Source organism: Lolium perenne, chromosome 5 (genome assembly GCF_019359855.2).
Source record: "Lolium perenne isolate Kyuss_39 chromosome 5, Kyuss_2.0, whole genome shotgun sequence".
In the NCBI taxonomy this organism is placed as follows: Eukaryota; Viridiplantae; Streptophyta; class Magnoliopsida; order Poales; family Poaceae; genus Lolium; species Lolium perenne.
The window spans coordinates 89,060,915-89,086,811 of NC_067248.2; positions in this window are offsets into that span (position 1 = coordinate 89,060,915).

Genomic DNA, 25,897 nt, shown 5'->3' on the forward strand with positions numbered 1-25,897 from the left:
TCGAATTACGCCAGTATCCCGAGTTCAAGTCCAGGGACTTGAGCTTGAAGTAGGTTTATTGCGGGTTTGCCACAAGAGCATCAGATGAACCGGCCCCATTTACCAGCATCCCTGCACAAAATAGACGTTAAACAGAAATATTCAACTTGTTGGTATGTAAAGACATGATTTGAGTCTACGTTGGAGATTTTGCTCGATTCTACGATTCAAACAAAATCTCGGGGGCTACTGACATAGGCATCCCGGATGGGCCTGCCGAATAAGGTACCCGAGGTTATTTGGAGGCCCGCGACCCGAAGCTTTCAAGGCCCATAAGCCCAACAAACATCAATATGGAAGATAGGTTCATATTAGGAATTGAGAGTCATTTAATTATACGGGGGAGACTCGGAAAGTCTCCCGGAGTCTGTAACTTGTACGACAAGAAGATCCCTCGGCTCTCCCTCCTATATAAAGGGGAGCCAAGGGGTGAAGAATCATCGAATCTATTGTCCACAAACCCTAGTTTTTCTTAGTCGAGCACCTTTTCGGCTGAACCTTCGAGATCTAATTGCCCTCTACTTTCTACGAAAACCCAAGTCTATAATTTGTAGGCATTGACAAGTTAATCCCTTGTCACCAGAGGAGATATGAAGAGGCGCCACGAGGCGGCCACACCAGGCCATGGCGCGGCCCAGGCCCTGACCGCGCCAAGGGGTGGTGTGGGCCCCCCCGGGAACCCACCGACGTCGCATGTCCGCCTATTTATTCACCTGTTCGAGAAAACCTAAATACCCAAGCCTCCATCCACGAAAAGTTCCGTCGCGGCCGCCATTGCCGACCCTAGCTCAGAAGGCTTCTGAAGCTCTTCTCGGCACCCTGCCGGAGAGGGAGATCATCACCGAAGGCCTCTACATCGCCATTCCCGCCTCCGAAGTTATGCGTGAGTAGTTCATCTATGGACTACGGGTCCATAGCAGTAGCTAGATGGTTGTCTTCTCCAATTTATGATTCATGTTTAGATCTTGTGAGCTGCCTATCATGATCAAGATCATCTTTATGTAATGCTACATGTTGTGTTTGCTGGGATCCGATGAATATTGAATACTATGGTTGAGATCATCACCGGAGGCCTCTACGTCGCATGCCCGCCTTCGAAGTGATGCGTGAGTAGTTCATCTCTGGACTACGGGTCCATAGCAGTAGCTAGATGGTTGTTTTCTCCAATTTATGCTTCATGTTTAGATCTTGTGAGCTACCTATCATGATCAAGATCATCTTTATGTAATGCTACATGTTATGTCTGCTGGGATCCGATGAATACTGAATACTATGGTTGAGATCGATTATATACTTGTCATATGTTATTTGTGATCTTGAATGCTCTCCGTTGCTAGTAGATGCTTTGGCCAAGTATATGCTTGTAACTCTAAGAGGGAGTATTTATGCTCGATAGTGGGTTCATGCCTCTAGTAATCTGGAAGAGTGAAATTAACTTCTAAGATTGTAGATGTGCTGTTGCTACTAGGGAGAAAACAACAATGCTTTGTCTAAGGATAATTCTATTGTTTACTTCACACATATTGCTTAATGCGATAATCTGTTGCTTGCAACTTAATACTGGAAGGGGTTCGGATGATACCGGAAGGTGGATTATTAGTCATAGACACATTTGGATTACGGTCTATGTATTATGTTGTAATGCCCAAACGTCTCATAGTAATCATCTTGTCATGTATGGTCTTTATTTTGTCAATTGCCCAGCTGTAATTTGTTCACCCAGCATGTTATTTATCTTTATGGAGAGACACCTCTAGTGAACTGTGGACCCCGGTCCTTTCTTTTACACTGATCAAATCATCCTATTATGTTTACTTATTGCAAACATTGTTCTCTTTAATTCCACTGCAAACAAACATCTCTTTCCACAGTATATGGTTATTCTTTTGTTTTCAGCAAAACCGGTGAGATTGACAACCTCACTGTAAGTTGGGGCGAAGTATTTTGGTTGTGTTGTGTGTAGGTTCCACGTTGTTGCTGATGCCGGTAGTGCGTCCTGCCATAAGTCAGCTAGCAACACCTTCAGAAGTCACTCCTTTCTCCTACTGGTTGATTAAACCTTGGTTTTTACTGAGAGAAAACTTGATACTGTGCTCATCATACCTTCCTCTTGGGGTTCCCCAATGGTGTGCAATCTGTGCTCATCAAGCTACTTTTCTGGCGCTGTTGCCGGGGAGAAAGAGGATTTCTACAAGGGGAGTCTCTCATCTCCAATATCTTTACTTTGTTATTGTTTTGCTTAGTTTATTTTACTTTGTCTTGTTTGCTTCATTATATCAATAACACAAAAAATTAGTTCCTATTTTAAGTTGCTTCTATGTCTAGTCTTGTTACTATGTCACATGAGGAAATGATCTTCACTTTCAAACAAGGGAGCGAGGAGAGTTTTAAAGAAGCTTGGTCTAGAATTAATAATTCTTATGATAAAACTGAACCTAAAATGACTCTAGGCCTGCTTCTTAGTAGCTTTTACTTTGGTCTTGTTCTTTGTTATATATATGCTTTGGACACTGTGAGGAGATTTCCTTCATTGTGATGGAGATCAAGCTTTTAATTCCATAAAAGAGTTGATTGCAACATATAGCTCACCTAATAATTTTGATTCATCCCTTGTGAGCATTTATGCTAGATTAAATACTCTTGAGACAAGTACAACTTGCTTAAAAGAATATTGTAATCTGTTTCGTGAAAATTATGATCATGTTTCAATAAAATCTGAACCCTCAAGTCGGCTCCCTACAATAAAAGTTGATATAAATGGTGATTTTTTTATGCTCGTTGCGATATTATGTCTGAGTTATGTCTTATGCCTAAAGATATTTATGAGTCTTCAAATCTTTGGGAACTTTCTATGAGTGGGGAAGAAATATCTCTTACCAATAATGTCGTTATATTACCCATTGGAGTGGCTGAAGGAGTGTATACAAGAATAAGAGGAAGGATGGTATCTACTGATTATCTCATCATTGAATGAAGAATAAGAGTAATAAGAGAAAGTATGGACAGAAGCTCAAGCTTAGGGATTCCCATGTCACCCCAAGAAATATCCAAGAGGTACAAGTGTCAAAGCTTGGGGATGCCCAAGGCATCCCCTCTTCATCAACAAAGCACCAGGTCATCTTTCTAGACGCTATATTTTTATTGCTTCATATGCTATGTGTTGTTCTTGGAGCGTCTGTATTTTTGTTTTTAGTTTCTTTTGTTTTGTTTGCCGTAGCATATGGTTGGATCCCAACATATTTGTTTTGGAGAATTACACACTCCGTTTAATTGCATAGAACACTCTAGTTTTCACTCTTATTATTCTGTGAGTGTTCTCTTTTGCTAGTACTCCGTTTAGCTCTTGGTTTTCCACTCGTATTTTGTTCAGAGCTTGTTAGTTTTCTTTAGTAACGTATGATTAGCTCTCTGGTCTTTATTGATTTTTATCTATGAGATTTGTTTCAAATAAGTTGATTGGTGTTGGAGACGAGTAAAATGTTTTCATGCTTATAGTGATGCAAAAGTAAGCTTGTTTAGACCGTGGCATAGACTTTGGCATGTCATGGTGGATGTTATTTTAATTATATGCTTAGTAGTTATTGTTGTAGCATGAATTGTCTCAAATAGCTGAGAGTGCTTAATGTGCCATTGAAAGAATCATGTGTTGTTTCCATCATACAAAGCATAATATTGTGGTATTCTCCTTTGATGCTTTATTGGGTTGACTTGGCACATGTTTACATCATGTTATGACTATAAACCAGTCACCTAAAGCCTCTATATATGATCATTTAGTTTTGGGCTTGTAATATCACTTTATGCTTTGACTAATAATGTTTTGTCGCTATGCATGATTATGGCCATTATCGCTCTCTTAGTTGGTCGCTCCCAGTCTTTTGCTAGCCTCCGCCTGTACTGAGTATGAGCTCTACTCGTGCATCCAACTCCTAAAAACCCAAGTTGCCAATTGTGTCCACCATACCTACCTATATGTGGTATTTCACCGGCACTCCAAAGTGAATTTCTTGTGTGCTACCTTTAAACTTTCAAAAATTATTACATGTTTTGTGTTTTGTTTTAGCTCATGAGGAAGTGTTGAATGCTTTATCATCTTTTTCATGTTTATTATGGCTTCACACTTTGACTAGCATGCACCATGTGCTAGTCCTTAATTTTGCAAAAGAGCAGGCGTGGGTGCCCACCCACAAAATATAAATTAAACCAATAATCTAAATCTCCTAACACTATGTACTTGAGAAATCATGAACTTGTCTTGTTCAAACAAAGGAAAAGAGGAACTTTATTGTTCTCTCTATGGGAGCCGCTCTTGAAGCCATTAAACATGAAGGGATGATAGATCATTTGATGCCATTCGTTGACATAGACATGCATATCTCTCAAAATACGTTTTCAACACATCTATTGCATTCAAAATAAAAAAGCTCTAGCACATGAGTAATCTTGCTTCCCTCTGCGCAGGGTCTTTCTTTTACTTTTATGTTGAGTCTTCATCTTCTAACTTTATGCACCAATTAAGAGAGCATAGTTTCCATTCTGAGTATAATGTGCATATAGTCCCAAAATTTATTATTGATTGATTCATGATTATGCTATTGCTTGTTCTCAAATTACTTGTATCTAGTCACCATTTGAACTTTAAAGGTGTCCTAGCATTTATGTTTTGCTACTTCATAAAGGATAAGCTGAGTACCTCTTTGCTATGTTTTCTCTATGCTAAAAAACAAATAGTTGCTTTTTGTTAAGGTCTAAGACCCCGTGTGTGGCCCGATCTTGCGAATGACCCAAGAATCAAAGGGGGAAAGAGAGGGAGAGGCGGAAGAACACGAAGAACGCGAAGAACACAACGCACACCAACCCGATACAATCGATACTTACCCTCGTGGCTCGATGGACCACGCCAATAGAATCACCACGGGAGAGACTCGAGGTAGAATCCCGGAGTGAGAGATCGGTGTTGAGGATGGAGGTAGGTGAGGGAGAGAGAGTGGGCTACACTAGAATCTCACTCACATAGATCCAATCATCCAACATGGGGTGCCTTGATACAAAGGGGATGAAACCCTAGGGAGACAAAGCTCAAAGTCATGTTTAAGCCTAAATCTTGTCTAACCAGCTATGGGGGCGAGCTGGGGTCTTTTATAGGCATACAAGGCGACCTGGGTCGAAAAGGTACAAGTGGGTGGGTCAAACCCGACGGATCCGGTTTGGGGCCTGGTCGGACAGGCCGTGGACCGGGTGGTCCGGTCACGGTCCGGTCGACCGGTCGCAAACCGGAAACCTCGCAGATTTCCGTCCGGTTGGTCTCCGCACGATGCCAGGTGCGCCCGGTCTGTGGACCGGTCTGACCGGACTCTGCGCCGGCCTGTCCGGTCTGTGGCCCGGTCTGACCGGCCTCTGGGCTGGCCGGCCTGTTCCTCCCTCCTCTTCTTCCTCTTCCTTCTCCTCTTCTTCCCTTCTTCTTCTTCCTTCTTCCATGCACCCTGGGGGTTCCTTCTCTCTTGGTCCTTGTCGATGTCGGTACCTATAGATATCATGATGATAGGCATGAGGTAGCATTCCATTCACATGGGTGTTGAGATCGACCATAGAGAGGAAGGAGTTCACCTTGACATATATGGAGGGGTTTTGTGTTGTTGGTCCACTTGGGGGACTCCTTGGCAATGGTGTAGCGTCGACGATAGGCGGGGACGCACTTGTCGGTCTTGAAGCGGAGGTGTCCAAAAGCCACCCCGCATCATCTCCCCCCCCTTGGGGAAGAGTCGTCCTCGACTCTTGCTCCTCCTCACCGATGAGGTAGACGGGAAGGACTTGTATAGGTGCCCTTGTGTCCTTAGGGATGCTCGTCGTAGTGCAGGTGTCTTTGTTGTCGTCCATAACGGGTCTCCCATGTAGTGGTGGAGGGGCCAAGTCTCGGTCGAAGAAGAACAAGGGGAAAAACAACTTGCAAAAGGAAAGCTTGTGGATGCCAATTTGGTGACCGGCGAACAAGAGGCTCTCAATCAAATAGGAAGCATCAAGTCGTTTCTCCAAAAGGCATTGGGCAAAAATGGTGATCAAAAGAGTGTCGATGTATCCAAAATGTGGTAGGACAAAAATTTGTGCAAGTGAAAGTTTGCTTTGGAAGGTGTCAAAAATGTTGTGTGTAGCATTGTCCCACACAAATGGAACAATCAAAAGGCAAGTATCGGCGGCAAAATTTGGGGCAAAATTGTTATGTGCAATGGCAAAGCTATGGAGACTTCTAGCTTGGGAAAGTACGGTTGGCGTGAGCCGAGTATGGGTATCCTCAAGTGTCAAAGAATCCATTGCAATTGCCAAAGATGAAATGAGAAATCCAAAGGAGAGTAACTTTTGGTGTGACATGTGGCACAAGGTGCATAATGTGTCTCTCACATGTATGACATGATCCTTGAGATTCTCGGAGTGTATGATGATATCATCAATACATACAACAACCATTGTGCCAACAAGATGTTTCAAGATATGTTGCATAAGAAGCAAAAGAGGTGACGAGGAATTGGACCAAGCCGGAAGCTCGACAAGAAATGTCGGAAACACACGATGGCGAAGGCATTGGGAAACATACTCTTTGGTGTGATTCCCGTGGGTTAGGTCCTTGTTGGGGTAGCTCTCAATTGCTCGTTTCGTGAGCTCATGCTCCGTGGCGGTAGAAGTGGTCGTCCGTGTACCTACACATGGAATGAACAAGACAAAGAGCGTGTGTGCATGGTAGATGAACACATCATCCATCATGATGTTCCATGTCTTGTGCACATCACCATTCGTGTCAAGCAAGATAGTATGAAATGCATGGCGATGGTGCATATGGCAAGAAGGTGCATTCATGGCATGTGGTAACTCATGATCATCAAAAATTGAAAAGGCTATGGGGGCCTTCTCATGAACAATAAAATAAGCATTCTTGCATTCCAAGCATAAGAAAGAGCAATTGTTGACAATCTTGGATGCAAGGATCATGGAATGGTGTAAACATTTTGGGCAAAGCATGTGAAAGCTAATGTCATCATTGTTGTCGACAACCCTATGGAAAGAGCAAGTGTTCAACAAGGGTGTCACAACACAAGCATGATCATAAGCATTATCATTGCAAGCAAGCGGAGCAAATGTAAAACTTTCATAACATGGCATGTTCATGGTGTCACAATCAATCAACTCCACATGATCAACAATGTTAGGAAGCAAAGCATCACATGGGAATATGAAAGAATCAAGTGACGTAGCAAATGTATCATCAAGATCATGCATGCGCTCATAAGTCATCATGTCCACTAGTGGGATCATGGCATCATCAACACCTATGTTGTTACCTTTGTAGGCCGACTCATGTGAAGTAGGTGTTGTGGAAGTAGGAGGATCCATGTGGTCGACATGTCCATCTTGGAGCAAGCATGGTGAGATATCGTCATCTTCATGCACCATGTACATCTTCTCCATGAGCGGGAACTCGTCCTCCGTGGAACCTAGTGCAACATAAGAAGACACAAACGAGGGAGAGGTTAATGTGTTAGCAAATGCGATGTCCTCCATGGACCTATCATCTACCTCTCTCAACTCACTTTGTGTATCACTCATGTCCTCCAAATGGAAGCACTCAAACTCACATATGGGGTGGAAGTCACTCAACTCACTATCACTCTCGCTCAAGTGGGCTAAGTGGCTCTCATGCTCACATGGGATTGGTACCAACTCATCAATCAAGCATGTAGGAGTAGGTTCGACTTGCTCATCTCCATGCGCCTCCTTGGTTGAAGGGAACATCCCATGCTCAACCATCTCAACTCCATGCGCCTCCGTGGGTGAAGGGAGAATCCCATGCTCACCATGCTCAACTCCATCGCCTCCTAAGTCGTCCTCAAGCGGTGGCATCTTGGAGACTTGTGCGTTGAGCTCGTGGAAGTAGAGCTTCTTGGCGCTTGGCGTTGTGCATTGCCATGCCACGTGACCCTTGGCCTTGCACACCTCACATAGGAGATTGGGGCATTCCCGTGGAAGGTGGCCTTGTTGCTTGCACTTGTAGCATCGGAGTCCATAGGCATATGACGAGGTAGGGGCCATTGTGGTGGTGGCACAAGAGGTAGGAGTCGCCTTATGAGGAAGGTCTTCATGTCGAGGCTCTCGTCTTCTTGCCTCATAACCATGTCTTGAGTGGTGTCGTCGAAGATCATGTGTGGAAGGATGTCGATGTAGACCATGAGGTGGTGGTGGTCGACGACGATCATGAGATGGTGTGAGTCGATGACGGTCCTTGCCTTGCCTAGGTGATGGCTCATGTTGGGGGCGCTCTTGATGCTCCATATGATGTCCATGATGTCGATGATCTTGTGCATAGGCACTCTCATGATGGCGCCTTGTGGAGCTCGGAGAAGTGTGTCGATGCCGAATATGGTGGGGACGCTCTTGATGATCCACATGATGATGCCATCGTGGAGGTCCTCGATCTTCATATGTAGCTCCATTGGCCAAGTAGGGGTATGTGGGAGCATCGGCGGTGGACATGGTGGGGTCGATGTCGTCCTCGTGATGGTGCTCCACCATGTCGTCCATGCTTGTTGAGCAAGTGTCGATGTAGAGCTCGTCGATGTCGTCCCTGTTGGCGATGCTCTCGGAGCCATAGTCGGTGTAGAGCTCCTCGATGTCGGTCATGTTTGTGATGCTCGCGGAGCCATAGTCGGTGTAGAGCTCCACATGTTCCTCCACATCCGCGGTGCTTGAAGAGGCATCCTCCTCGAAGTGCTCCGTGTACTCCTCCGTATCTTCTTCGTCGCTATACATGTTAGCAAGACGGTATCTATATGGTGTATGTTAGTGGAAGAACACTACCTCGCAATCTTACCGTGGTATGACAAGATTGGGGTGATCCAACAAACCGAGAGTTAGAACAATTGTATCGGGCACTCACACAAAGACACACGCAAAAGCTAGCAAATATGGTGTTAGGTGAGTATGGTGGAAAGCCAAAAGATGAAATCCGAAATCAAGTTTGTTGTTAAGGGTGGGTAAGATCCAAAATCTCAAATGTCAAAGCGATGATCACTATAAACACGGAAAAGATATGGAACTCACACACGGGATAAGTGGGGTTAGTGCGACCAAGGAATGAGCGGAAAAGTGTAGGAAGCCCGAAAGCAAGGTTGCTCGGTGTCACACTAACACAAGGAGAGGCAAAGCTTTGGTTGCAAACGAAGAGACAACAAGATTCACACGCGGCCTCTCTTCTCTTTTCTCTCTTTTGCTTAAAAGCTTTTTCCTCTATTTGTATTTGGTGGCACTTACACTCTTTGTGTATATGTATGTATGATGGCACTCGCACACTTTTGCTCTATGGTGCACTTGCACTCTTTTTGTGTTTTTGGCGGCCTTTTTCTCGCACTATGTTAGCGTTAGCCTCGCTTTTGCTATTTTGCCACTCGAGTTTTGCTTAGAAGCTTGACTCCACACTACACACACACCTCACAATCGGGGCCACGTGCAATGTCTCGCAACACTCGATAAGTAATGCTCGATAGGATAGATCGCAAAAGAAGAGGGGTTACAAGGTGATGCAAGTTATACCTAAGATGTTAGGCGGTGATGAACACACAACTTGCGATGATGGCGGTGGTGTCAAGAGTACGTTTGCAAGTCCGGGGTGCCGAGGATGTCTTCGCTTGCTTCGGAGCTGCGGGTTAGTTTCACAAACAAGGCACTCAAACCGGAACAATCAAACACAAGTTAGCGGAAGAAATGGGTCAAAGTAGCTCGGCGGTGGTGGCGGTGGTATGCTGGTGGTGGGTGGTGTCGATGCTCTTGCGGATGCGGTGGTGGTGGTGGGGCCGCGGTGATGTTTCCCGGTGTTTTGGGGAGGGTGGCGGTGCTTGCCGGCGGCGGAGAGGGTGGCGGTGGTTGGCGGAGGTGGTGGTGGAGGTGGCGCCCGGTTGGCGCCCGGTTGACCAGGCCCTGGACCGGCCTGCCCGGTCTACAGCCCGGTTGACCAGGCTCTGGCCCGGTTGGCGCCCGGTCTGGCGGCCGGTTGACCGGCCCTGGCGCCAGGCTGTCCGGTCACTGGCCCGGTTGGCGCCCGGTCGACCGGATTTCGCGGGGCACAGTTTTCTCTCTCCTGTTCTTGAGGCAAACCAAGCCAAATCGACCCAAATCGAAGGAAACGATGGAATTGGGGGCTAGAAAGTGGGGGAAATAGTAGATCAAGCACCTCAACACCAAATCCATGGACCAAAACCACTCAAAACGCAACCAAATCGCAGATCCATCCAAAGGCAAATTAGGGCTATTTTTTTGGGGATTTTTTGGGAAATTTTTCAGAGATGAAATTGGATGGATGGGGGGTCAAATTCGCGGAAACCAAAAGCTTCTGATACCATATGTTAAGGTCTAAGACCCCGTGTGTGGCCCGATCTTGCGAATGACCCAAGAATCAAAGGGGGAAAGAGAGGGAGAGGCGGAAGAACACGAAGAACGCGAAGAACACAACGCACACCAACCCGATACAATCGATACTTACCCTCGTGGCTCGATGGACCACGCCAATAGAATCACCACGGGAGAGACTCGAGGTAGAATCCCGGAGTGAGAGATCGGTGTTGAGGATGGAGGTAGGTGAGGGAGAGAGAGTGGGCTACACTAGAATCTCACTCACATAGATCCAATCATCCAACATGGGGTGCCTTGATACAAAGGGGATGAAACCCTAGGGAGACAAAGCTCAAAGTCATGTTTAAGCCTAAATCTTGTCTAACCAGCTATGGGGGCGAGCTGGGGTCTTTTATAGGCATACAAGGCGACCTGGGTCGAAAAGGTACAAGTGGGTGGGTCAAACCCGACGGATCCGGTTTGGGGCCGGTCAGACTGGCCGTGGACCGGGTGGTCCGGTCACGGGTCCTGGCCGACCGGTCGCAAACAGAAACCTCGCAGATTTCCGTCCGGTTGGTCTCCCGGTACGATGCCGGGTGCGCCCGGTCTGTGGCCCGGTCTGACCGGACTCTGCGCCGGCCTGTCCGGTCTATGGCCCGGTCTGACCGGCCTCTGGGCTGGCCGGCCTGTTCCTCCCTCCTCTTCTTCCTCTTCCTTCTCCTCTTCTTCCCTTCTTCTTCTTCCTTCTTCCATGCACCCTGGGGGTTCCTTCTCTCTTGGTCCTTGTCGATGTCGGTACCTATAGATATCATGATGATAGGCATGAGGTAGCATTCCATTCACATGGGTGTTGAGATCGACCATAGAGAGGAAGGAGTTCACCTTGACATATATGGAGGGGTTTTGTGTTGTTGGTCCACTTGGGGGACTCCTTGGCAATGGTGTAGCGTCGACGATAGGCGGGGATGCACTTGTCGGTCTTGAAGCGGAGGTGTCCAAAAGCCACCCCGCATCACTTTTAGTGAACAATTATTCATGATCCTTTTTTTGAGTTACTTCTCATGTTGTAACATAGTTGCTAAGTTTTATTGTTAGAATTATATCTATCATGCCTATGTTTAGAGTACTTTGATCCCAACTCACAATTCTTTTACAATAACTTGATCAAGATTGTGTTGGCTTCATGTCACTGATACGTCTCCGACGTATCGATAATTTCTTATGTTCCATGCCACATTATTGATGATACCTACATGTTTTATACACATTATATGTCATTATTATGCGTTTTCTGGAACTAACCTATTAACAAGATGCCGAAGTGCCAGTTCCTGTTTTCTACTGTTTTTGGTTTCAGAAATCCTAGTAACGAAATATTCTCGGAATTGGATGAAATCAACGCCCAGGTTCCTATTTTGCCCGGAAGCATCCAGAACACCCGAGAACCGCCAGAGGAGGGCCCTGTGGGCCCCAGACAATAGGGTGGCGCGGCCAGGGCTGGGCCCGCGCCACCCTGTTGTGTCGTCGCCCCTTCGACCTTCCGACTCCGCCTCTTCGCCTATAAAAAGGTCCCTGACCTAAAACGCGATACGGAAAAAGCCACGTTGGACGAAACCCACAGAAACCTTCCAGAGCCGCCGCCATCGCGAAGCCAAGATCTGGGGGACAGGAGTCTCTGTTCCGGCACCCTGCCGGAGCGGGGAAGTGCCCCCGGAAGGCTTCTCCATCGACACCGCTGCCATCTCCACCGCCATCTTCATCACCGCTGCTGCTCCCATGAAGAGGGAGTAGTTCTCCATCGAGGCTCGGGGCTGTACCGGTAGCTATGTGGTTCATCTCTCTCATATGTACTTCAATACAATAATCTCATGAGCTGCCTTACATGATTGAGATTCATATGATGATGCTTGTGTTGACGTCAGAAACCCACCGGCGGGCAGTGACTGGTCAACACCGTAGAGCTGGGAACGACTAGGGCTGCGGCTGGCCCCAGTCCCTCAGAGCGACGGCCCGCAAAGCCTCCTGGTCGCGCGCCGATGCGAGTTGCAAGGGCGTGCCACCTGACCTATACCTGGTCAGGAAGGTGTGGATGATGCCTCGCTTAATTTCCTGCAGGGCACACACGTACACGTTAAATACGAGCCTCGATCGGCTCTCAGGTTGTCCTGTGAATCGGCTCATGGAGCCGATCCACCCATGATTCGTCCGAGGTGGCCGAATATATGGTGGTCCTGCTTGATCATGACAAAGCATATGAGATCCACGACGATCTGGGGTTTTCACCGCATAATCGGATCATCCTACTCACGATTGGGCCTCGCGCTCACGCACGGTAAACGTAAGCCAGCCCTAGACAAGGCCTAAAAACCAACACTAGGTTGATCCTCGGAACGTCCTGTCTAGGGGCAGCAAACTACACCCTGCATGCCGCTGGATCCTCCAACCCTTTGTAAGGCCTAACTATTGCAGATATTAAACTAATCCTTGATGAATCAAGGAGCGACCGTAACGGATCAGATCTACTAAATAACGATCAAGCGGGGTGCCGCCCTTGCACCCATGATGAGGTACAGGGACGGCTAGATGCGCAAGGGTTGCACTACGACAGCATATGATACTAGGAACAATGCTAACCCTAACACATCTATGATAACTACGTTGCTCGCCATCAAAAAGGCTTCAGTACGAGCAACGCATGAACAACTAGGCAGGCTCGTGCTGCCTAGATCGCGAGATGCGATCTAGGCAGCATGGTGCTTACCGGAGGAACCCTCGAGATGAAGGAGTTGGCGATGCGCCGAGATTGGTTTGTGTTGAACGTTGGTTGTTGTTTATTCCATAAACCCTAGGTACATATTTATAGTCCAGGGGACTTTCTAATGTGGGCGTGCACTAAACCGTGCACAAGATAAACTCTAATTTCTAAACTAAGATACACGGGCTAGCTAGCCCAAACTTGGTAAACAAGGCCGATTCACATATCTCTTCTATATGTATATCTTCAAGTCCATTTTGATCGCGGCCCACCTCTGACTTGGTCAAATTATGGTGATAACACATGCCCCCCTGGTTTTGGAAATGACATTTCCAAAACCATTATGCTTTTCTCTCGTAGGGTCATGTCGTGGCAGAGCGGAACCGTCGCAGAGTTCTTCATCATGATAACTTGCCTCCTCAACTTCTCTGCACGATTTGACAGTTTCGGCACCACTTCCTCGGAAACTGCTGTGGCATTGAATTTCTATCATGTCCTCTTTTATTTAACCGCCCCAAACAGTTCCCCTCTGCATCTCCTTCGCATTAGCACCCAAAAACCCTCCTGCGCCATCATGTCCTCTTCCTCCTCTACCTCATCGGATCTTTCCACCCAGTCCTCTTCATCTCGCGAGCCCACGCCGGAGCACAACCCGGCGGAGGTCCATGCGGCCAGCATCCGCCGTGCCATTGCGGCCGGGGAGGAGTCAGATCATGACTTCTCCGTCTGGTCAGAGGACGACCAGCCCCTGACTGATGGGGAGAGCGATCTCCGCTTCCTCGCCGACAAGGAAGCGGTGGAAGAAAGCGAGGACGATCGCTTCCCCTGGGATGGGGCCACCTCCGAGGAGGTGAAGGAGGACGAAGAGGAGGATGACGACGACAACAGCTCCCCCGACGAGCCGCCGGCCAAGCGCCATTGCCCCTGGCCGGGGAACCTGAGTGACTTCGACAGCGACGACGACGACGACGAGGAAGACGAGGACAATGAAGGTCCCGCCGGCGGCCGCTGGAGCAGCGACGACGAGCCGGCCGGGAGCAGCGCCGACAGCGGCGATGACGGCGATGACGAGGGCAGCAACGGCCCGTAGATAGGATCCGTAGAAGTAGGCGGGGCAATGTATCCCCCTTCGAGGGCAATCAGCTCTTGCCGATTCGTTCCCTTTGCCAATGCATAATGAGCCGATAGCATCGCATCGGTCCTTTGAAACTCGCTCTTCCCTTCTTCAACTGATGACTTCCTAAATCTGGCAGAAATGCAGGATCTTCAGGAAAACCTTTAAACTTTTCCAACCAAACCCAATAATCCTCTTCAATACTCATCATTTGTGAAGAAGGTCGTACTGAAGGATCAGCCGATGGCATCCCAATCGGTTCCTTAAACGGAGCAGAACAAAATATCCACCAGGCCTGCTGCCCCCCGAGTCTTGGCCAAGGCAAAAACAGAAACGAGAACGCGTAACTTAGCTGAATTAGCCTGGGCTTGATCATGCAGAGCCAGCCGATTTGCACATAAATCGGCTTCCCAAAACAGAGAGCCTTCAAGGCGAGCTGCCCCCCGAGTTTCTCCAGTCCGCTCTTAGCGCCCTGCTGGTCAGATCGGCTCCTTTCCTCTTAAGTCGATGGCTGCGCATCGGCTACTTCTCAATTCTGAAGCCGATGCCCTTGCATCGGCTGTAAAATTTTGTAAAAATTTTTAGGCCGATTTGTGTATCGGCCCCCATACTTAGTATTATCCATCTAGGTGCCCCCCCGAGCCGATTCTGTCAAGAGAATTGGTGGTATCGGCTCGTCAGGTAGTCCCTGTTGGGTCAAGCGTTGATCCCAGGCAGAATGGATGGTGAGGATAATTTTGGCCGATCGCTGGAATCGGCCTCCACGTTGCTTGCTCGGTGAAGGTTTTGTAATATCCCTTCAACAGTTTCGGAGGGCCGATCGCAAGGATCAGCCTCGCCACATTGCTTATTGACGTAGTCTTGCTACTCGTCCATGTTAGTGGACAAAACCAGCCCAATCTCCGATTTTATCACGTTGGTGCGCTTGCTGTTGTCCACCTCAGGTGCAACGTGTGATCGTGGAGGTCTACACCCCGCCGGGCGAACGAGCACCATGTTCGTGCCAGCCGATGTTTCATCATCGGCTTTCCTTTGCTTGGGGCGCCATTCTTTTCTTTGCGGCAGCCCCTCTTCATCCAGGGTCCTCTGGACTCTCGCAGCCAGATCAGGTCGTGCCTTCCTCAGCGTATGCAAGTATAACCTCTCGGCTTCCTCCAAACTGCGCAGTCGCTGAACCCTGCGTTTTTGTGAATGGCTGAGACCGTCAGGGCACCACCTTGGACGGTGGCACCTATCTTCTTCATCTTCCCCCTCGTCTTCCGAATCCTCGAGATCTTCCAACAGAGGGGTCTCAGCACGTCTGTTTTGCGGTGGGAGAGGTCCTAAGCGCTCGAACACAGACACGTTGGCTGCCTCCTTCTTTTTCTGGTTGCATTCTGGGCAGTTGCCGATTGTTGGTAATCGGCTCATTCCTGAATCCCAGCAGTGTCTGAAGAAAGGGCAGTCCCAATGCCTGTCTGTATCGTCCTGCTCCCTGGCGTGGCGCTCCTGCCGCTCCTCCTCGTGATTATGCCGACGATGTCTTCTGTCGTTTCTAGCCATACGGCCTCTTTCATCATCGTCGCCGTGTTGCCGGCGTTGATCATACCGACTCACGTACTTATTGAGGAGGTGATCAGAGAGGGGTCGTTGATATCTTATGTTCTTAACTTCCCCCTCTGTGACATAGCGCTTGCCATCTTGACGGAGCCGATCGCATGGAGCGGCCCCCTCTGTGTCCTTGCTCTGAGAGCAGCTGTCGTCATCCCCGTCCTTCTTAGAGCGGTGTCCAAGCTCTACCATGCTGATGTTGGCTGAGAAATCAGGCTGGCACCCTCCCAGGTGGGTAAACTCCACCATGTTGACGGCGGGGAAGGGGTGTGTGTCGACTTTCATGGCATACTGGTTGAAAATTAGTCGCCCATTTTCTATTGCCACTTGGATCTGCTGACGCCACACCCTGCAGTCGTTAGTAGTGTGGGTGAACGTGTTATGCCACTTGCAGTATGGCTTTCCGTTCAGCTCTTGCACCGTAGGGAACTTGTGGCCTTCGGGTATCTTTATGTGCTTCTCCGCGAGTAAGAGATCGAAAATCTGCTCGGTTTTCGTCACGTCGAAGTCGAACCCTCTTGGAGGCCCTGGTGGCTTTATCCATTTGCAGGTTACTGGGCCTGCAGCTCGAGTCCACTCCGCCACTGCGACCTCTCGTTCTCCCGTAGTACCTTCATCTTCCACTGCGTCAACCATGGTGACCACACGCTTGAATTTGTCCTGGTAGACATCTGGGTGGCGCTGTTCATATGCTGACAGCTTCTGCACCATGTGCGCTAATGAAGGGTAGTCCGCTTGGGAGGCCACGTCCTTGATCGGTGATGATAGACCCACCACCGCCAATTCGACTGCTTCTTTTTCGCTTACGTGAACCGAATAGCATCGGTTCCTAACAGTCCTGAAGCGCTGGATGTATTCTGACACTGTTTCCCCGCGCTTCTGCCGTACCTGTGCCAGATCGGCAATGCCAGCCTCGGAAGCCTCTGAGTGATATTGCTCATGGAACCGTTCTTCCAACTGCTTCCATGTCTGGACTGAGTTCGGTGGCAGCGACGTGTACCAACCGAAAGCCGATCCTGTGAGGGACTGTGAGAAGTACCTCACGCGCAGCTCGTCCGACGCTGAGATCATGCCCAGCTGTGCCAAATATCGGCTCACATGCTCGATGGAGCTGGAGCCATCTGATCCGCTGAACTTTGTGAAGTCCGGGAGCCGATATTTGGGTGGTAGCGGGATCAATTCGTACTCGTTGGGGTACGGCTTGGTATAGCCGATCGCCTTTCTTTTCGGCATCATGCCGAACTGATCTTTCAGGATCGTACAAATTTGATCCGCGGTGATGGCTGCAGGTGCCGAACCCTGAAGATTCGTCGGAGTGGCGTACTTAACCAGCCATGCCTGTTTCTCTGGTTCTGAGCCAACTGCAGGAGCTGGGCTCGGGAGTTTTGTCGGGGTTGCGTATTTAGCTAGCCACGTTTGCTTCTCAGGGTCTGCCTCCGACGTTCCTCCTGTTGCCCCAGAAGTCCCTGCTATAGCAACCTGGTTCGAGGGTGCCCAGGTGCTGCGATGCGGCACGTATGCGCATGCGTACCCGTGCGGGATCTCCTTGGGCGCGTCCTGTAGAAATTGGTAGTCACTGGGGTCACCACCAATCTTGTAGACGACATAGGCCGATGAGTTCGGCGCTTCGGGCGCTGCCAACGCAAACGGCAGCGGCGGACGGGACTGGAGTAGCAATTCCCCTTGGTGAGTCCCTAGGGCTGGTCCTGACGGAGAGTACTGATGGCTCATGATCTCCTGGATCACGCGCAGCGCGACGCGCTCCAACGTATTCACCAGGCTCTCAGAATGGCGGTGCAGCGAATGAGCCACCATGAAGTTGATCTCCTGACGCAGCGACCTGGTGCGTTCTTCGGACGGGGTGGATAGGTCCACTCCATCGAGTGCGCCGTCAGGTGAGAACCCCTTCCATCTTATGCCATGGGAGCGGGTCCTGTGGAAAGAGCCGATGAGGTCGGCTTCGAGGAGGACCTTGACCTCGTCGTACTTCTTCTTGAGCTCGCCAGTGAGCTCCTCGTAGGTGACCGGAGTTTCTTCCGCCATCTCTGATGTGGATGGCGAGGTGGTTGTCGTTGAAAATTGTCCCACCGGGCGTGCGTAATGTGTTGACGTCGAAACCCACCGGCGGGCGTGATCGGTCAACACCGTAGAGCCGGGAACGACTAGGGCTGCGGCTGGCCCCGATCCCTCGCAGCGACGGCCCGCAAAGCCTCCCTGGTCGCGCGCCGATGCGAGTTGCAAGGGCGTGCCACCTGACCTATACCTGGTCAGGAAGGTGTGGATGATGCCTCGCTTAATTTCCTGCAGGGCACACACGTACACGTTAAATACGAGCCTCGATCGGCTCTCAGGTTGTCCTGTGAATCGGCTCATGGAGCCGATCCACCCATGATTCGTCCGAGGTGGCCGAATATATGGTGGTCCTGCTTGATCATGACAAAGCATATGAGATCCACGACGATCTGGGGTTTTCACCGCATAATCGGATCATCCTACTCACGATTGGGCCTCGCGCTCACGCACGGTAAACGTAAGCCAGCCCTAGACAAGGCCTAAAAACCAACACTAGGTTGATCCTCGGAACGTCCTGTCTAGGGGCAGCAAACTACACCCTGCATGCCGCTGGATCCTCCAACCCTTTGTAAGGCCTAACTATTGCAGATATTAAACTAATCCTTGATGAATCAAGGAGCGACCGTAACGGATCAGATCTACTAAATAACGATCAAGCGGGGTGCCGCCCCTGCACCCATGATGAGGTACAGGGACGGCTAGATGCGCAAGGGTTGCACTACGACAGCATATGATACTAGGAACAATGCTAACCCTAACACATCTATGATAACTACGTTGCTCGCCATCAAAAAGGCTTCAGTACGAGCAACGCATGAACAACTAGGCAGGCTCGTGCTGCCTAGATCGCGAGATGCGATCTAGGCAGCATGGTGCTTACCGGAGGAACCCTCGAGATGAAGGAGTTGGCGATGCGCCGAGATTGGTTTGTGTTGAACGTTGGTTGTTGTTTATTCCATAAACCCTAGGTACATATTTATAGTCCAGGGGACTTTCTAATGTGGGCGTGCACTAAACCGTGCACAAGATAAACTCTAATTTCTAAACTAAGATACACGGGCTAGCTAGCCCAAACTTGGTAAACAAGGCCGATTCACATATCTCTTCTATATGTATATCTTCAAGTCCATTTTGATCGCGGCCCACCTCTGACTTGGTCAAATTATGGTGATAACAGCTTGTAATCTAGATGTCATTATGCTAGTCAAGTGGGTTTTACTTATGTGATCTCCGGAGACTCCTTGTCCCACGTGTGTAAAGGTGACAGTGTGTGCACCGTGTGGGTCTCTTAGGCTATATTTCACAGAATACTTATTCACTGTTATGAATGGCGTAGTGAAGTGCTTATTTATATCTCTTTATGATTGCAATATGTTTTGTATCACAATTTATTTATGTGCTACTCTAGTGATGTTATTAAAGTAGTTTTATTCCTCCTACACGGTGTAATGGTGACAGTGTGTGCACTCGTGTTAGTACTTGGCGTAGGCTATGATTATGATCTCTTGTAGATTATGAAGTTAACTATTGCTATGATGGTATTGATGTGATCTATTCCTCCTAACTGGCGTGAAGGTGACAGTGTGCATGCTATGTTAGTACTTGGTTTAGTCGTGTCGATCTTTCATGCACTCTAAGGTTATTTAAATATGAACATTTAATTGTGGAGCTTGTTAACTCCGGCATTGAGGGTTCGTGTAATCCTACGCAATGTGTTCATCATCCAACAAGAGAGTGTAGAGTATGCATTTATCTATTCTGTTATGTGATCAAAGTTGAGAGTGTCCACTAGTGAAAGTCTAATCCCTAGGCCTTGTTCCTAAATACTGCTATCGCTGCTTGTTACTGTTTTACTGAATTACTACTGCTGCGTTACTACTGCTTGTTTACTTCCTACAATATTACTACCATCAACTGCACGCCAGTAAGCTATTTTCTGGCGCTGTACTACTGCTCATATTCATTCATACCACTTGTATTTCACTATCTCTTCGCCGAACTAGTGCACCTATTAGGTGTGTTGGGGACACAAGAGACTTCTTGCTTTGTGGTTGCAGGGTTGCATGAGAGGGATATCTTTGACCTCTTCCTCCCTGAGTTCGATAAACCTTGGGTGATCCACTTAAGGGAAACTTGCTGCTGTTCTACAAACCTCTGCTCTTGGAGGCCCAACACTGTCTACAAGAATAGAAGCACCCGTAGACATCAAGCACTTTTCTGGCGCCGTTGCCGGGGAGGAAAGGTAAAAGGTACTCACACTCCGGATCTCGGCTATTAAGCTATTCTCCGGCGCCGTTGTAAGTACTCGAAGCTATTTCCTTTAGACTCTGCAATTGCGACATTTGGTTTCTTGTTTACACTAGTTAGGCATAATGGACAACAAAGAGCTTCTTATTCTATTTCCTGATTTAAGACATGGATGGTTTGATGCGAAAATTAAAAAACCCATGGAACATATTAATATGAATGCTTTGAACACTATTGTTGCTAATGTTATGGAAAATTCTAAGCTTGGGGAAGCTGGCTTTGATGAGCATGATATTTTTAGTCCCCCAAGCATTGAGGAGAAAATTTACTTTGATGATACTTTGCCTCCCATTTATGATGATTATAATGATAGTAGTCTTTTGTTACCACCTGTTATGGAGGATAAATTTGATTATGATTACAATATACCTCCTATATTTGATAGCTACTTTGTTGAATTTGCTCCCACTACAATTAATAAGAATGACTATGCTTATGTTGGGAGTAGTAATTATTTTATGCATGAGACTCATGATAAGAATGCTTTATGTGATAGTTATATTGTTGAGTTTGCTCATGATGCTACTGAAAGTTATTATGAGAGAGGAAAATATGGTTATAGAAATTTTCATGTTACTAAAATGCCTCTCTATGTGCTGAATTTTTTTAAGCTACACTTGTTTTATCTTTCTATGCTTGTTGCATTATGCTTCTTGAACTTGTTTATTTACAAGATTCCTTTTCATAGGAAGCATGTTAGGCTTAAATTTGTTTTGAATTTGCCTCTTGATACTCTCTTTTGCTTCAAATACTATTTCTTGCGAGTGCATCATTAAAACTGCTGAGCCCATCTTAATGGCTCTAAAGAAAGAACTTCTTGGGAGATAACCCATGTGTTTATTTTACTACAGAAATTTTTGTTTTGTTGAGTCTTGGAAGTTGTTTACTACTGTAGCAACCTCTCCTTATCATGTTTTTGTGCCAAGTAAAGTTTCTATGTTATAGTTGATGTTATATTTGGGATCGCTGCGCAGAAACAGCATTGCTGTCTGTCACGAATCTAGGCACAAGTCTCTGTAGAAAATTCGAAAAATCTGCCAATTTACGAGCGTGATCCTCAGATATGTACGCAACTTTCATTAGTTTTGAGTTTTTCCATTTGAGCAAGTCTGGTGCCACTTTAAAATTCGTCTTTACGAACTGTTCTGTTTTTGACAGATTCTGCCTTTTATTTCGCATTGCCTCTTTTGCTATGTTGGATGAATTTCTTTGATCCATTAATGTCCAGTAGCTTTATGCAATGTCCAGAAGTGTAAAGAATGATTGTGTCACCTCTGAATGTGTGAATTATTAATTGCGCACTAACCCTCTAATGAGTTTGCTTGAAGTTTGGTGTGAAGGAAGTTTTCAAGGGTCAAGAGAGGAGTATGATATACTATGATCAAGAGGAGTGAAAGCTATAAGCTTGGGGATGCCCCCGTGGTTCACCCCTGCATATTCTAAGAAGACTCAAGCGTCTAAGCTTGGGGATGCCCAAGGCATCCCCTTCTTCATCGACAACATCATCAGGTTCCTCCCCTGAAACTATATTTTTATTCAGTCACATCTTGTGTTCTTTACTTGGAGCGTCGGTTTGTTTTTGTTTTTGTTTTTGTTTGAATAAAATGGATCCTAGCATTCACTTTGTGGGATAGAGACACGCTCCGCTGTTGCATATGGACAAATATGTCCTTAGGCTTTACTCATAATGTTCATGGCGAAGTTTCTTCTTCGTTAAATTGTTATATGGTTGGAATTGGAAAATGCTACATGTAGTAATTCTAAAATGTCTTGGATAATGTGATACTTGGCAATTGTTGTGCTCATGTTTAAGCTCTTGCATCATATACTTTGCACCTATTAATGAAGAAATACATAGAGCTTGCTAAAATTTGATTTGCATATTTGGTCTCTCTAAGGTCTAGATAATATCTAGTATTGAGTTTTGAACAACAAGGAAGACGGTGTAGAGTCTTATAATGTTTACAATATGTCTTTTATGTGAGTTTTGCTGCACCGGTTCATCCTTGAGTTTGCTTCAAATAACCTTGCTAGCCTAAACCTTGTATCGAGAGGGAATACTTCTCATGCATCCAAAATCCTTGAGCCAACCACTATGCCATTTGTGTCCACCATACCTACCTACTACATGGTATTTCTCCGCCATTCCAAAGTAAATTGCTTGAGTGCTACCTTTAAAATTCCATCATTCGCCTTTGCAATATATAGCTCATGGGACAAAATAGCCTTAAAAACTATCGTAGTATTGAATATGTACTTATGCACTTTATCTCTTATTAAGTTGCTTGTTGTGCGATAACCATGCTTCTGGGGAACGCCATCAATTACTCTTTGTTGAATATCATGTGAGTTGCTATGCATGTCCGTCTTGTCTGAAGGATCTACCACCTTAATGGTTGGAGCATGCATATTGTTAGAGAAGAACATTGGGCCGCTGACTAAAGCCATGAATCATGGTTGAAGTTTCAGTTTTGGACATATATCCTCAATCTCATATGAGAATAATAATTATTGCTACATGCTTATGCATTAAAGAGGAGTCCATTATCTGTTGTCCATGTTGTCCCGGTATGGATGTCTAAGTTGAGAATAATCAAAAGCGAGAAATCCAAAATGCGAGCTTTCTCCTTAGACCTTTGTACAGGCGGCATGGAGGTACCCCTTTGTGACACTTGGTTGAAACATGGCATTGCGAAGATCCGGTAGTCCAAGCTAAGTAGGACAAGGTGCGGGCACTATTAGTATACTATGCATGAGGCTTGCAACTTATAAGATGTAATTTACATAACTCATATGCTTTATTACTACCGTTGACAAAATTGTTTCATGTTTTCAAAATAAAAGCTCTAGCACAAATATAGCAATCGATGCTTTCCTCTTTGAAGGACCTTTCTTTTACTTTTATTGTTGAGTCAGTTTACCTATCTCTCTCCACCTTAAGAAGCAAACACTTGTGTGAACTGTGCATTGATTCCTACATACTTGCATATTGCACTTCTTATATTACTTTATGTTGACAATATCCATGAGATATACATGTTATAAGTTGAAAGCAACCGCTGAAACTTAATCTTCCTTTGTGTTGCTTCAATACCTTTACTTTGATTTATTGCTTTATGAGTTAACTCTTATGCAAGACTTATTGATGCTTGTCTTGAAGTACTATTCATGAAAAGTCTTTGCTTTATGATTCAGTTGTTTACTCATGTCATTACCATTGTTTTGATCGCTGCATTCATCTCATATGCTTACAATAGTATGATCAAGGATATGATGGCATGTCACTTCAGAAATTATCTTTGTTATCGTTTTACCTGCTCGAGACGAGCAGAACTAAGCTTGGGGATGCTGATACGTCTCCGACGTATCGATAATTTCTTATGTTCCATGCCACATTATTGATGATACCTACATGTTTTATACACATTATATGTCATTATTATGCGTTTTCTGGAACTAACCTATTAACAAGATGCCGAAGTGCCAGTTCCTGTTTTCTGCTGTTTTTGGTTTCAGAAATCCTAGTAACGAAATATTCTCGGAATTGGACGAAATCAACGCCCAGGTTCCTATTTTGCCCGGAAGCATCCAGAACACCCGAGAACCGCCAGAGGAGGGCCCTGTGGGCCCCAGACAATAGGGTGGCGCGGCCAGGGCTGGGCCCGCACCACCCTGTTGTGTCGTCGCCCCTTCGACCTTCCGACTCCGCCTCTTCGCCTATAAAAAGGTCCCTGACCTAAAACGCGATACGGAAAAAGCCACGTTGGACGAAACCCACAGAAACCTTCCAGAGCCGCCGCCATCGCGAAGCCAAGATCTGGGGGACATGAGTCTCTGTTCCGGCACCCTGCCGGAGCGGGGAAGTGCCCCCGGAAGACTTCTCCATCGACACCGCTGCCATCTCCACCGCCATCTTCATCACCGCTGCTGCTCCCATGAAGAGGGAGTAGTTCTCCATCGAGGCTCGGGGCTGTACAGGTAGCTATGTGGTTCATCTCTCTCCTATGTACTTCAATACAATAATCTCATGAGCTGCCTTACATGATTGAGATTCATATGATGATGCTTGTAGTCTAGATGTCATTATGCTAGTCAAGTGGGTTTTACTTATGTGATCTCCGGAGACTCCTTGTCCCACGTGTGTAAAGGTGACAGTGTGTGCACCGTGTGGGTCTCTTAGGCTATATTTCACAGAATACTTATTCACTGTTATGAATGGCGTAGTGAAGTGCTTATTTATATCTCTTTATGATTGCAATATGTTTTGTATCACAATTTATTTATGTGCTACTCTAGTGATGTTATTAAAGTAGTTTTATTCCTCCTACACGGTGTAATGGTGACAGTGTGTGCACTCGTGTTAGTACTTGGCGTAGGCTATGATTATGATCTCTTGTAGATTATGAAGTTAACTATTGCTATGATGGTATTGATGTGATCTATTCCTCCTAACTGGCGTGAAGGTGACAGTGTGCATGCTATGTTAGTACTTGGTTTAGTCGTGTCGATCTTTCATGCACTCTAAGGTTATTTAAATATGAACATTTAATTGTGGAGCTTGTTAACTCCGGCATTGAGGGTTCGTGTAATCCTACGCAATGTGTTCATCATCCAACAAGAGAGTGTAGAGTATGCATTTATCTATTCTGTTATGTGATCAAAGTTGAGAGTGTCCACTAGTGAAAGTCTAATCCCTAGGCCTTGTTCCTAAATACTGCTATCGCTGCTTGTTATTCTTGTTTCTTGAATTACTACTGCTGCGTTACTACTGCTTGTTTACTTCCTACAATATTACTACCATCAACTGCACGCCAGTAAGCTATTTTCTGGCGCCGTACTACTGCTCATATTCATTCATACCACTTGTATTTCACTATCTCTTCGCCGAACTAGTGCACCTATTAGGTGTGTTGTGGACACAAGAGACTTCTTGCTTTGTGGTTGCAGGGTTGCATGAGAGGGATATCTTTGACCTCTTCCTCCCTGAGTTCGATAAACCTTGGGTGATCCACTTAAGGGAAACTTGCTGCTGTTCTACAAACCTCTGCTCTTGGAGGCCCAACACTGTCTACAAAAATAGAAGCACCCGTAGACATCAGTCACCTCAAAAATTATTTTTGTTATCACTTACCTACTCGAGGATGAGCATGAGTTAAGCTTGGGGATGCTGGTACGTTGGAAACATATCTATAATTTTTGATGCTCCATGCTTGTTTTACACCAATTTCTATATGTTTTGTTTACACTTCATTGAACTTTTATACATTTTTCGAAAATAACCTATTGACAAGATGCCACGATGCATCTTCCTTGTTTTCTGCTTTTTTGTATTTCAGAAAAGTTGTACAGGAAATATTCTCGGAATTGGACGAAACAAAAGCCGAAGTTCCTATTTTACTGTAACGAAGACGGAGTCCAGAGGAGAGACGAAGAGGCGCCACGAGGAGGCCACACCAGGCCATGGCGCCCACCGACCCCGGGCACCCACCGACCTCGCCCTTCCGCCTATTTATTCACCTGTTGGGGAAAAACCTAAATACCCGAGGCTCCATCCATGAAAAGTTCCGCCGCGGATGCTATCACCAACCCTATCTCGGGAGGGTTATGAAGCTCTTCCCGGCACCCCGCCGGAGAGGGAGATCATTGAT